A 15,414-nucleotide genomic window follows, 5' to 3' on the forward strand; every position below is an offset into this window, starting at 1 on the left:
TGTGTTTTTAAAAAAATGTTTTTCGAACGCAATTTTTTCAGCTCGAATTTTTTGTTTATCAAGAGCATCGAGTTTATGGCACACCTTCTTAGTGAGTATCGTTCGATAATTAGGAACAAGTTTGGTGACGATCAATAATTGTACAGATACCGATTTCATACGATTGTTATCACTTGTACAAACGTCAAATTTCCAATACGTAATTACGCGTAATTCTCCTCTTGCAGTTTTTCTATACGAAATGGTGTGGATAGTAGGCGTTGTCTGTTTCATGAAACAAAAAGAAGAGTTAGAAAAGAAGAAAGAAAACGATGAGCAGTTGGGCAGATTTCCACCCAGCGGTTCGAGAAATCCGACGAGTACTGTTCTGAACCATCCTTCGACATCTTAGGAACCGTCGTAGAATGCATCACCCTCCGTGTCATCTGCAACTGCTGCACCAGTCCCCGTGATGATTACACCAGTCCGAGGCTTTTCATTAAACAATTCTCATTCACCTTTTCCAAACATTGTAACTTATGCACCTTTTTTTTGCACATTCAAAACATTTAAACGAGAAATTTAAAAAATTAAAGCAAATAAACTTTAGATTCAAAACGATTTTCTAGTAAAAGAAATAATATATATATATACGAGGTTTGATCAAAAAATATTAAAATATTAATATTTTTTTTTTTATGGTATTTTTACGTAATTTTAAATTTTTAGATTCAGTCATGCGGTGAATTTCGTAATGGAAACAATAGAATAACTGTGATGATTGACGCTTGGTTTCAACCTTATCCTAGTTTCATCATCATAATTGATATAAATATTATTAACACAGTCCGGGTATATTTTGATCAAACTTTGTATATATGTATACATATAAATTATTACTAAATCGTCTTGAACCTAACGTTAATTTGCTTCAACTTATTTTCCAACTTCTGACTTAAATGTTTTGAAATTAATTGATTGAATTGCTAGTAATATGATATTTTCTTCTTTGTGCACATAATATACATTACACTATAATACACTAAGTATTAAAAAATTACCCTCATCAATGTAATCCCCCCACTATTGACATAAAAACCAAAAATATATAATACTATAACAATTATTTTTGTTTTATTTTTTATTCAAATATATATATATATATATTAAGGTATAAAAAATATGTAAAATTAAAAACAATTAAGTAAATAGTACATCTATAAGTTACTCAACTTTTCGACGTTAAGTTTATCTAGATCAAAGCTGCCCAATTTATTTTAGAAGCGGGCTATAATTTCAATAACATTTAGCTAGCTTATAATACATTCTTACACTTATGATTCATCGGTATTCTATACACAGATACTTAAATATATAAGTAATCAATTAACATTTAAAATTGTAAAATTTAATAATATCAAAAAAAAAAAACCTTCAGACATATGAAGATACTTGTTAGCTAATCATTTTTCAATACTTGATGATAAATCTAATGTTGATAATGACATCAACTATGAAATATGAAGTGTAATCGATGAACTGCGATATTTATTTTTTACATAGGTTAGAGTAGAAAAAGCTTTTTCGCAAATATGTTGATCCCAGTCAGTTTGAATTCTACAAGAGAAAATCCTATGTTGCAGCGAAGAATTTCTTTGCTACTAATTTTCAAAATTTTATTTATTTTAACTACCCAATTTGTTAGTTAGATAAATATATAAGTAAAACACAGAATAAAAAAAATAATTACAAAATAATATAATAAATTATTTTCCACATCGAAATACCACCGTATTTAATATTAATTACGTATTATTATGATCGTAATATGAGGTGGACGAGGAGCGATTGACTTTGGTCGCTATTTTTATAATATTTAGAATATCAATTTACTCTTTAATTTCGCCTAGCCAATATACAACGACTACGTTGACGGTAAATCACGACCACACATAATCATGAAAATAATATCGATAAATTCGCAACAAATATACACGTACATGCCATACGCCACATTGTGCGTTTTGACAGGTCCGAGTAAGCTCAATTACATTGGTTCTAAGTATAAAAACCACTTTAGAGCATTTTATCGGGACTCGTTGATTCCGGTTAAAACGCAGTGTGGCCTGGCCGTAATCCTTATTAGATACATATGTTTATATAAAATAAAATACACAACATTTTAAAAAATAATAATAATTAAAAATAAAATAGAATGTTGGGGAACAAATTCAAATGCGTTGACTAGCCACTTCGGGACCCGCGGCCCTGGTTTTGGGTATCCTTGATCTAGATACTTTAATTAATTACATTTTAACACACATAAAAAACCATCACTATTTAGTGACCTCAATTACATTGTATAAAAAATGTGTTTTCAATCATTCATTGTATTTTGGAATTATTTTATTAGTGTTTCGATATAATTGAAGCCATACAGGATATTTGTCGGTTCAATCGAAAAATCTTAGTTATGCTTCCTCCAGCTCATTATTTTCCATCAAGGGTATAATAACTAAATATATTTAATTTGGATACGTCGTGTTCGATTTCTGTTAATTTTAGATTTTGAGTGAAACGATAAATGTATTAATTTTACCATTATATGTTTTTTTGTAAAATGTACACGATTTCTACCAAAAATATTGGTATACTATATTCATCAATATACTAAATTACAAAATAAAATAAAAACAATTATAAATATGGAACTGTTAAAAATTATTTTTAAAATGTTATTAAATAAAAATTGTTTTAGTTCTAATAACGTTAGACCTTTTCGATGACCGAAATACTTGTACATAAATAATAGTAATTTAAGGATTTATAATGCGTTTATTTTTTTGAGATACTAATTAAAAATTAAAAGCTCATAAATAATATTTTAAACATTCTTTTTACACCAGCATTAACATTAATAATACGATCAAACACTTATAATTATTACTGGTCTATCTCTTTAAGAATAACTTCACCAGAGATAAAAATAATAGTTGGTACTTAAATATTTTATCACTCAGTAATCGGCAGCTTCTAAAAGATTGACACAAAAATTAGTCGTCTTTGACTGTATTTATATACGAAATGAAACAAAAAAAAAATTATATTAATGAATTCTCTATGTTTCGTACTACATTATATCTTTCATTTTACTTTTTGAATAATACTCTTGTGTCTAATGTCTAACCTAATGGGTTCAGAGTAAAATTAAGAAACTATTAGTCTTATAATACCACATTATGTTTATTAGATACTATATATTAAACACCTTTATAAAGTATACTATTCGAAACGGCATTTATATAATTTCGTTTAATAAACGAATTCTTAAAAGCGGCTGAAATTTGAACATAAATTACACCTTAAGAATACAAAAAATTATTTGATTTGTATTATTTTGTATAATATTACAATTCAAAATAGTTTTTAGTTCAAATCAAAGTTTAACAACAATAGTTCTTAAAAGTTTCAGAAATCAAATACATACAAGTATTGGGTGAATACAACATATAAATAATTTAACACGTAATATACATGTACGTATGTAGGGCCGGATCTAGACACCTGGGGAACATATTCAAATACTCTCAAATCTACAGAACAATAAATATATAGACCAGAGGTTCCTACATTTTTACGACTATGGAATCCTTAGGAAATATTTCACATCTTGCGGAACTAAAATTCCTCCGACTCCTACTTAACCCGATTTTTCTATAACTTAATGAAAAACAAATACTCCTCAAAGTTAATGATCATTATTTATTTCGATCACTGCTCTCAATATTAACTTACATCTGGCGAAACTTTTGATATTGTCCAACAAAATCCTTGGATTCCGTAGAACACGCATTGGGTATCGCTGATGTAGAGTATTATAATTAACTTTAATTTGTTTAAAAAATATGTAAGTGCAAACATTTCTTATTTAAAACCCTTAAAACTTGATTTTCTTTAACTGATCACGGCAAATTCATCAATCACTAAATCAAAGTCAATTATCTTCTTTATTTTTTTTTCAACTGACTCAGTTCATGGTTGAAAACTATCAGTTTAAAATGTAAGTTGTTATTGTTATTTTTCAACTATGATGCGCAACGACATTTCGCAAAAGCATCAAATCTTACCATCTAACGGCATTCTATCGGAGTTTGAAAAAATTCATTCACATTAATTATGCTGAATATTACGGTATCGATTTATTATGTATAATCTATTGTAATCTTTATTACAGTTAAGGCCATTCGAAAATACTTGCCTTTTTTGTATTTTTAGAGGTAAATATTAGTGAAAAAATTTGTCCATGTGAATTACATTTGTTGTCTACAAAGTTAATAATTAAAAAAAAAATTACACCCGGAATTAAGTATCTGACTTCCTCATCCCATAGATTTAGCCCTGTACGTATGTTATAAGCACTTAAAATATGAAAAATTATATTAACACTAAACCATAATACTATATAGAAAACTGAATTGCACATGGAAGGATCCTTCGAATGCGATGATTAATCATTGCTTTTAAAATCATAGAACACAATATTTTCTTTATGTGAGCGTATTAAATAACCACCTGAAATAAAATCCGTAACAAAATAATATCAAACTTTGTTAATGTATTGGTCTCTGATATCCGACCAACTCGAGACTACTTGTCAAAGAATATTAACGTTAAATTATTCTCATATTTTACTTGAGTTTGACATAATTAGTTATATAATTTGTAATATTATTAATGATTTTAATTATACTCATATACACTAATATAATAATATCCATTATAAATATACAAAATATGTATTCGAGTTAATAAAATCGTACTAATATAATTTTAGTGTTTAATAATCAATTTAAAATAAACACGCAAAACATTTTATCAACTTTCGTTTTATAATATATGTTAATTAACTAATTTTAAACTTCTTTGATTATGAACACTTTTTTGTCTTATAAACTCACGTTGAGATTATCATAAAAATAATCGTTAGCAAAATTACTTAAAGTAATTTATATTTTGAGCAAAATGAAAGAGCTAATAGTATTATTTAATTATTATGTTCTCTTTATTCGAAAATTAATTTTCACTAAAAATTAAACACTCATACATATTTCAAAATCACCTCAACAGATTTTGAACCATATACTATTGTACTTAAATTTTACTTAAAATATTTAATTTTTCAAAGTCCCCAGCAGTTTTCAATGAACGGTAAAAAAAAAGTATCAAATTGTTTTACAGTCTCATTATAATTCTATTAATAAGAACCGAGATTCGTTCAATTATGAAAATCATAACGTTTACAATTTAAAAAATAAAATAATGTCTAGTACGGTTAGGAGAGAGTGGGGCAAGTCGAGTATATTAAACATTAGAAATACTTGAAATAATTAAGTCTCCTATTAAATATTATTCAAACATTTAAAACTATTTTGGTAACTAAGAATTCAAATCACAATAAATGGTTATCATATGAGAAAGTGAATATAATTTAATAATAATTATTTATAAATGATTTATACTTATATAATTTAGTCTATCACATGTTTGGGATCAAAAGAAATAGGACTTAAGCACTCCATTTTTAATAGTGCTCGAAATTTTACTATCTAAATTTAATGCAAATTTATATCCTAATTGTACAGTTAAACGTGCATTATGTAATTAGCTAATAATTCCAATGGATGTATATTCAATATAAAATAATTTAGGTACGTGATGTTTAATAAACAAATCATTCCATGTTTAGAAATATTTGTCTCATAAATAGTAATTAACATACCTTGTAATTAATACTACGGGTAAACTTATTATAATTTAATTAAAATAAAATATACTTATTGTACAACTTTAAATATAATTTTCAATTTATTTTTATTGTTAAAATTATTATTCATTATTTTTAGATTTTAGATATATTGAAAAAACAGGTTGGATATAGATACACTTAGATTGAAAGTAAAAATAATTTTTAATGCTCCCTGCAGTAGTTTTACACAAGAAATAAAATAACACTTACTAAATTGTCTCAATATAAACAGTAGTATGCGACATTATACAACGTTTATCAAAGTACATTTAAATTTTATAAAATTGCGAATATAAAAAATGCGAAAAATATTTTATCAAGAGAAGCGTGCAGCTATGGAAACCTCTTAATGGAGAGCAAAGTGTCCTAAAAACGATACATCGGTATTCAGAGCGACAGAAAACTAAATCGCACCTAAAAAGACCAAAACGGGCACGAACCGCGGTTCTAATTAAATTTCCGCGTTTGATTAATAAACCGCTTTTGACCAAGTATCATTGAAACGACTCTGTATATGCTAATGCTCATTCTGGCCATTTGTACATCAACCCGAAGAAAATAATTATACAGCCGTGTTTAGAATAATAACACATCCATGAAGTTTAATTTAATATATTATGTTATTTACGTTATAAATAACAGTCACAACCACCAATGGTAAATACATTTTACAATTATTTAAATTAAATGCTTAAGTAACATCTTGATCGTTATCATTTCCCTGTCATTAACATCAAATTACATTAATGTATAACAATTAAACTTCGAAATACGTATACGTCATAAAACACGTATTTAAAAATGTAGAGAAAAATCAAGAAAGTATAGTGAAACGTAATATGATGACATTTATAACTGGAATAATTATCTCCAGAAAATTTTAATTTTAATCTTTTATACAATCATATTTATGTATACGATTCATTTATTTTTTAGTTTATTTATTTTATTTATTTTTTTTTTTTTTTTTTTTTACTGAGAAATGAGTGGAGTAAATTGAGGGGAGTATTTCCAACATTCATGCCCGTCAATATTATTTAATACAATCGTAATTGTCTACAATTTCTTCGAACAAAAATGATTTTTAGTAATTAAATTCTGGAGATCCGAAAACAATGAATGATAATAAATCAACTGGTTCGTCCACATTAAATAAACACAAAAATTACTAGAATAACAGTATGATATATTTTTGTTTTTAGTTTCAAATGCAAACCATTGCTTAATGTCAAACGTATGTAAATCAGAATATCTGGTCAAAATTATTTAAAACATTTTGTCACTTTATTTTCTCATCCGGCCGATATTATACCTTGTTTTTATTTTATTCGTGTCTCAACCTAATGCAGCTCTCCGTGAAATGCTGGAAATACATTAAAAACACCTCCGATACAGGTGTTATTGTATATTTTACTCCCCATCAAGGAAGCGGTTGACATCACAGATAAAACTAAAATAAACGTTTAACCTTAACTTTACCGTCTGATGTGGTTCTTGGAGAGAGTCCATATTTAGACGACCCAATGCTCTTCGGTTGGTATATTATTATTGTTATTATAATTAGCGTAGAACGGTTTCGATTTTTTGGCATCCGAAAAAACACCGGAACACGGTTGTAATCCCATAATACGTTTTAAAATTTGATTTCAACATTAAGTTATGTTTAAAACGATAGTTATCTAGTAGTTAAATAGATACGTATTTTAATGGTGATATTGGAAAGTATATAGTTATAACAATTTTATTTCAGAATACCCGTTGAAAAAATAACAAAAATATAAATTCACCAGAAAAATGAACAATAATGTTCATTAAGTCACGAAATACATGAAATTTATAATGTTGAGAATTACTATTTTTATAAAATAATCGTAATATAATTAATATAACATAATAAAAACACAATTTATTGAAAATAGTAAAGTAGGTGTGTAAACATATTCTCATATTCTCGTCTTTAGTAAAATTGTGAAATATTGTGGAACGATAAAAATGAAAAATAATAAATCATATGCTTAAAATCAGATTTCTTTTTTGATTATTTACATAGTATTTATATAAATACTTTACAAAACATTAAATTCAAAACTTCAAGAACCTATCTTTTATTCGGCACCCACAATATATTACTTCCACATCCATATTATTGCTATAATCAAAGTAATGGTAGAGCGAAATATTCGTTCGTATCATATTTACAAGTATATCATAGTATAATATATTATATATATATATATGTGTGTGTGTGTGTGTGTGTGTGTGTGTGTGTGTGTGGGAAAATTACCTAAAAATGTCAAAAAATGACTTATAAAGTAATAAACACCAAAAAATGCAAAACAAAAATTAGTTATTCGGATTCACATGCAAATGAAACACATTTGTGATCAGGAGAGTATCGTCTAAAAAGTTCCAAAAAAAAATGCAAAATGCATCAACTTCTGATCCTTAGTTATGAGCAATACAAATATACTTCACAGTAAAATCAAATATTCACTGGCTTTATATAATATTAACTCATTAACACTATAATTAGTATTAGCTCGTAACATCATATCTCTGAAATATTCAAAATCATTAAAATCTTCAACTCAATCGTGAAATTCGAATGTCCAATTAGACCTCTCGATCCTCCCCAATATCATAGTTGTCAAATGTACGGAAATACTCGTAGTTACTATTAACACTCTTCGAGTTATGTGAAGTAAGGATCGAATCACTACATCAATGATGGCACTCAAACACGGGATGAACACGAAGTAAAATGTACAAATCGTGGTGGAAATCCCTCAATTAACGATAAAGGTTGCCAAATCTTCAAAGGTATACTAAACCGCATTAAAAATAAAGCCGGAAAAATCAAATAAATCAAAAACACTCCACTTTAATACCTGTTGCACATCCTGAACCACAAATCTGAAATACCTCCATCTCCAATTCAAATAAAATACCAACATATGTGAAAGCTACAGCCAAAACACTATCAGTTGATCAACCGTTCCACATCATATAACACATCAATGTTTATGATCATAAACCAATACTAAACCCTCTCTTGATTACTTTAACATCCATAACAAATAAAATTACACTCCCTAACATAGCAACTTCAATATTATCTTCCGTTAACCGTATTACGTTACATAATTACAATTACATACAAATATATGTACGTTGTAATAACGTGTAATATGTTGACGCAATATGAGATTAAATAAATATAAAAATAAAATGAACGATTATCCTTCGAAACGGGTCTACATGTCAATGTGTATAAATTAGTAAATATACAATAACATTACCTACGTACGGATTAGTACAATATATTTTTGGGTTACTTGTTGGGTAACAATATTTCACGTTCGATTGTTTAGTCACCAGGAAACACGAATAAAAGGAACAACATGGATTTTCATTTAACATTAAACAACGTGATGACCGTGGGACCAAGGGCAGCGTGTTTATCGCTTGTAGTGCAACATTGTTACTAGTGGCACTTGTACCAGTATCACAACCCGAAAAGGAATTTAGTTCCTATGTTTATAACTAAAAATGTTACCACTCACTCACTCACGAACATAAATTTAAATTTCGTGAATGTCGGTCGTACGACCAAATGCTTTAAATTATCGGTTGTTCGGCAGTGATAAACCAACATGTCGCATAGACATCAGAACTTCGTGCATTTTCATTTATAGCCTTTTACTGGTCGATACAGCGACGATACGATTGGAAACACTTGGCGTTGCGACTCCGTCGGATCACAGACGAAATCGTAGATGAAATCGTGTTCGTAACGGCCAAGCAAAACAACCGATACACGGTGTATGTCGTGCGGAGGTTGTGTTTACACGTTGGGCTCACATTCGACGTTTATTTACCACTGGCTACTACCAGTCGATCATTGCACATGATCTTGATACCGTTTTGAAAGCAAACGAATTCGAAACGTACTCGTTTTGATAAGCGGAGAAGAAAAAAACCCGAACCGTAAGGAACCCCGAAAGATTTCGCGTACGTCTTAAAATAACTTTCCCCTTCCGTCCAAATGGCGATTATCATAGAATAATTTTCTACTTTATCCAAACGTAATGTCGAACTTTCCGCGACCACATTTCCACAATCAACGTTTCAACGGGGGGTTGCTTAGAACTGCGTTAGTGTATATGCAAATTAGTCCAATGGAGGAGAGCGGAAAGTGGATCGACAAGACACAAACATGCTCGGAATAAATTACCGGATCAACAACGAAAATGAATCGTCTCCAGTAGCCAATAGCTATCCCCTATTTTTTTAGTGAACCCTGACACAAAGTGTGTAGTCCGAAACTGAAAGAGATAATATGGATTCGAGAATTGTGTACTTACTAAATACTAATAATTAACACTACTAACTATGAAGTTATTTTTTAGGAAACCAGTTTAAGCAAGACAACTGATGAGAAATTAAATATATCTATTAAATTTTAAACTATATATGTAACATTCAAATAAAATTTTTTAAATATTTTCCAGATTCATACCACACTAAAGTTTATTTTCAGTTTAAAAAATAATACCAGATTGGTAAGTTACCTAATTGTTATGTGCAATTTGATTAATAAAAAAAGAACTACTAAAAATTATAATCATATGGAAGGAGATAGAAAGGAGCTCTGTATCATATTATTGTACATTAAAAAATGTGTAGTACGAATTTTCATGAAAAATAGGAGCTGGCTACAGCCATTAGTTGACGATGGTGATGGTAGGTGTTTGTGGTAGGATTCTTGTAACAACATAAGTGCTATTTTTTAAATACGTGGACGGAGAAATTAGATGGTTTCATTGCTAAGAATCCGGAAACCCCATCCGAGAGGTAGAAACGCTAGTTAACGAGCGCAGCAACAATGATACACAACGCACTACGTAATTTATTTAAATATTAACCATGTTTTTAGCGGAAGAATAATAACGCGATATATCGCATTTTTACCTTTCTTAGAGTGATTCAAAATAGCTTTATCAAATAAATTCACATAAGTGTAACGATTTAACTTTACCTAACGATTTAATAACAAAATATTGATCGCAGAAACGTATCTGAGAAATGCAAAAATATATTTTGTCAAAAAATGTTGCTGGTATAAATTCAATTATTATTTATACAATATTTAATTTAAAAATTTTCCCTTTATAAATGTATTTTTTTTAATTTTTTTTTTTTTGCTTTAATCTATAAATTGTTATGCCATACCGGACCAATGGTTTTTTTTTTATTTTATTCATCTAAAACACGGTCGGTATTTTATTTAATTTATGTTTAATTCGTTCGAATTCAATCCGCAATTTTGCATTGTCTGCGAACTAATTGCACAAACTAAACAAAATTTGATTACAAAAAAATAAAAAAATATATATATAACAATAATCATACAATCAAATGGGTAAAAATATATTGGCAATCTCAAACAGATTCAATACAAATAAATTCGTCGTGAAGAACCATGAAAAAAATGTATAACATTGAAAATAATATTTATGTTACTGTACTCAGTATCAAAAATAACCATGTGCAATGTATTATAATATTTTCGTTTTACCCATCAATTTTTATTCAGGCATTCGTTTCTACTGAATGCCAGTACAAGGTTGTTAATTTTATTTAAATACTATTTATCGATATTTGGTAGCCGCCAAGACTCTGATTTACCAATGATTGTTTGTCGTGATATATTTGTACTAATATATAATATATTTATACGAATCGACATTAAATTTTCCATTATTATTTTATTGTATACGCCAACCATACATCACCGTAACATTCAGTATTTATCAAACATACGGAGTTTATTGATATGGTCGAATCCGAACATATTGAATAATTTGATTATAAACGCAGCAACATGAGCTGTATTGCGGGGTAGTAATATATTTGACTCATAAATTATAAGCACGGTAATCTGCAGAAACTTAACGATCGATAGAACGGTACGATCTTCCTCGGATGCTAATATTTAAATTATGTCTATAATGTTTTAAGAATAAAAATATTAATACAGCAATAAAAAACGCTTAATAAAACATTGAGTCTTTTTTTCTATGCTACGACTTCGCTTTACATCCTTAATTCGTATGCACACGTACCGTAGTCAATTTAGTAACCTGTAATTCGTAATGCATATATAATACAAAGGAATGAAAAAGATCTTACAAAGAATACGGATTCTTATAGTTGAAGTAGTTACTTATTCGGAACGTGTTGTCTTTGAGCCGACATGTATAATATATCGTTTAAAAAAAATATATTTTCCACACGATTTGGGAGCCTGAGTCTTTTAAAAAATATTTCCAGTCCACTATTGGTAAACGATAAAAATTCTCAAAAAAATTCCGAAACTGTACGTAGTGTTACTAATTTGATTTTTAGTTGTAAGTTTATTTATTTATTTATTTTTTTATGTTGCGAAAGGACTACAATTTAAAAAAATATAATTTTTTTTGCTGCACGTGTTCAGAAAAGATATACACATTTTTAACTATAATTATGATGTTTAATTTTCTCTCCTTTGAAAATCGGAAAAAATCAAGATCAAATCAATTGTATCTGTTCGAATTATTCTTTGAGGTTTTTGTCACCAAAAATATAGTATTATGTATGTATACGTTTTATAACATTAAATAGTATTCCAAAAACTATTGATTTTTTGGAAAGAATAATATTTCTATTTGTAATGTACGTAAACGAATACATAAAAAACACTATTGCAAGACTAAGTGAACTGATCCCTTGTTTCTATAAATTATCATTATAATTATAATCATTTTAATGCAAAAAATGTTGGTGACCAAAACGTGACTGATAAAAAAGCTGCAAAAATAATTTATTATTATTAATTTTTTATTCCGATTTTATATTAAACAATTCGACTTAAGCTTATAATTTTTTAAAGTTAATCGCACGCTATACTTGGTTTTTAATGCTTTTACATGATTTTAATCAATATTAATTTTATGTACACACCATTATAGTTGGAGTTTAAAAAAAACTTTTGGGCTATTTTCGATTTAATAACAAGTAAATGAGAAAATAAATTAAGACAAGGTCTTTAACCATACAAAAAAAATATTAAACAACCGCTGTTATCGTGATTTTTAATAATATATATTTTCTGTTATAACTGCAATATTTGTCTTTAGCATTACACTAAATTGTTTATTGTGTTTATATAATTTATGATTTATGTCCCGTTCTATATTAAATATCAACTCTCCAATATTTAAAAATAAAATAACCTAATCAATAATTGATTTGCCGACCATTGAGCACAACAAATTGATAATAGGTTAGTGCACAGACAATTAATTGTCGGAAAATTGAACTAAAAAACTAATTAAACTGATATTTATGTTTTGTTTACTAAATTATTTAGTTAACACATTTCTTTATAATAAATATATCCAAAAGATCAATAAATTGCTTAAAAATACATGTATATTTCCTATACTTTTTTTTATTTCGATTTACGCATAACTTTTAGCAATACTGTTGACTATCTAACACATGAATACACATTAAACATTTTTATAGATTCACCCAGACTTAATGATACATTGACGTATAAATTATTATATATTAAATCATATAGCTACATTTTTAATAATGATAACTGAGTGGTGATTACGAATACACTTGCCGCATTGAAATCAATCACTCTTTGCGCATCGATCATACGAGTATAACTCAACAATTATTTTTCGGTTTTTATCATCAGAGCCTACAGTTAATACGTTACATTCGTTGGCCTGTGGTCAACATTTAGGTAAATGGCTAAATAAAATATACCCCGGGGTGTTGTCTAACTCGAGCTACCTTTCTCGTGATAGCCGTATACCAGACGATTGCGGGACCTCTAAATTACAAGGTGGATATAATTTATCGCCAATTTCCAAGTCGTTAAACTGATTGCTAGTGGCATATTGCTCTCTTTACAAATAGCTCCGATACTTGAGCACGACTGGCTTCATATTTTGTCAAAGAAGATTTCGGCCGTTGACTGTCTAAGCTGTAGCTTAACATTTCTAAATTTAAATCATCGTTACATTATCTCGCTTCGGACGTTCACTAAAGTTTAAAATACATCTTAAAATAAAAAATCCCTGTTTCTTGTTTATTTTTGGAGCTAAGTTTATTCGTGTGTGAATGACTTTGATTATGGTTAAAAATTTAGATTTCTAGAATCCAATCGAATTTTGATGATAAATTTACCGTCTGATAAATCACCATCAAAAATGTCATTTATCATTGGACACGATTTGGTTTAAAATATAAATACGATAAACTGACGCTATAATGCAATATTTTTGTCATAAAATCTATTTTTCAAATAGAAACTAAATTTTACTCCACGTATACATTAATATTATTGTATCGGTTTGTTTTCAATTTTACCTATATATCCACTCGAACTATAAATTAAAACGGTTCCGTAGTATAGTAATATAAATTAAATATTCGATTAATCAAAATTGATAAACAAGTACATAGGTATTTTGAAAATATGTTAAGAGACCGATACTATACTTATATATCATCACGTATATTGTAGAAACTCATTCCAGAATATTTATAATTTATAGTCTGATGAATAAATAAATAATTTTTTAAAAATGAATCTACTAACCCTTCACGTTTTTGAATTTCGTTGATAATTTATTAACCATATCATGAGCCTTAGATACTAAGGCACATGGTTTAAACATCGAAAATAGCATACGGAATAATATTGTTTTGACGAATTATTGAAAAGATTTAATAATATTTAGTATTTACTTTTATATAATTATATTGTTTTATATATAAAAGCCTTATATGATATTATTTTAACTTACAATTGTGAGAAATTTTATTATTCGAATGACAATTAAGCCTTAAATAAGTATACAAAACACATGTTAATAGCATAAGCAAATTCAATGAAATATCACGCCACATTAATTATATTTCGTACTCGTCTAATTAACTTGTATAACAAATAATAATTATATTTTTCATTGTGCTTATAATTAATCTGTACATCTCAAGAAAAAAATCATAAAACAAAAGATGTGATTTAAAGTATATTGTTATTATTATTATTATTATTATTATTTTTTAAAATAAGAAAAATGAATGAATGCCTCCATAAGGAAATTTTAGGCTCTTAACATGTTATTATTACGAAAATATGACCATACACAATGGATTCTATAAAATACGAGCAATAAACACCAATCACTGCTGTAAAATTTATACAATTACAATAAGAAGTCAACACATAAGAAAATATTTTGTTTGATTCTGAAAAGAATATAATCAAATTTCGGTTAATGTTGACTGATTACTTGCATGGTGAAGTCGTAAAAAAACCCTTAAATAGGTTACACTTAAGGTGTTTAACTGATGCTTTCGACAGAATAGTGAGCATTTTTTTTCTCTAACATCGTTAATCGTTATTAAATTATTTTTAATTCTTATTATATTTCTTTATTACTATTTATAATCACAAAATAGCTCTCAATGATGCTTTATTTTTGTATACCTTACAATAATTTTGTCATGCGGATTAACCATAGATATGACGAAAATATAAACGAAAAAAAAATAAATAA

At 27.8% G+C, this 15,414-nt stretch overlaps 1 protein-coding gene across 5 annotated transcripts in view; it reads right to left on the reverse strand.

Annotated features, from left to right (window-relative positions):
- The window catches only part of LOC112683369 (tachykinin-like peptides receptor 99D), a 108,246-nt gene that overhangs the window by 81,026 nt on the left and 11,806 nt on the right, over nt 1–15,414 (reverse strand). The window lies entirely within an intron of this gene.

The sequence above is a fragment of the Sipha flava genome, unplaced genomic scaffold, assembly GCF_003268045.1.
Source record: "Sipha flava isolate LNK unplaced genomic scaffold, YSA_version1 224_pilon_pilon, whole genome shotgun sequence".
NCBI lineage: Eukaryota > Metazoa > Arthropoda > Insecta > Hemiptera > Aphididae > Sipha > Sipha flava.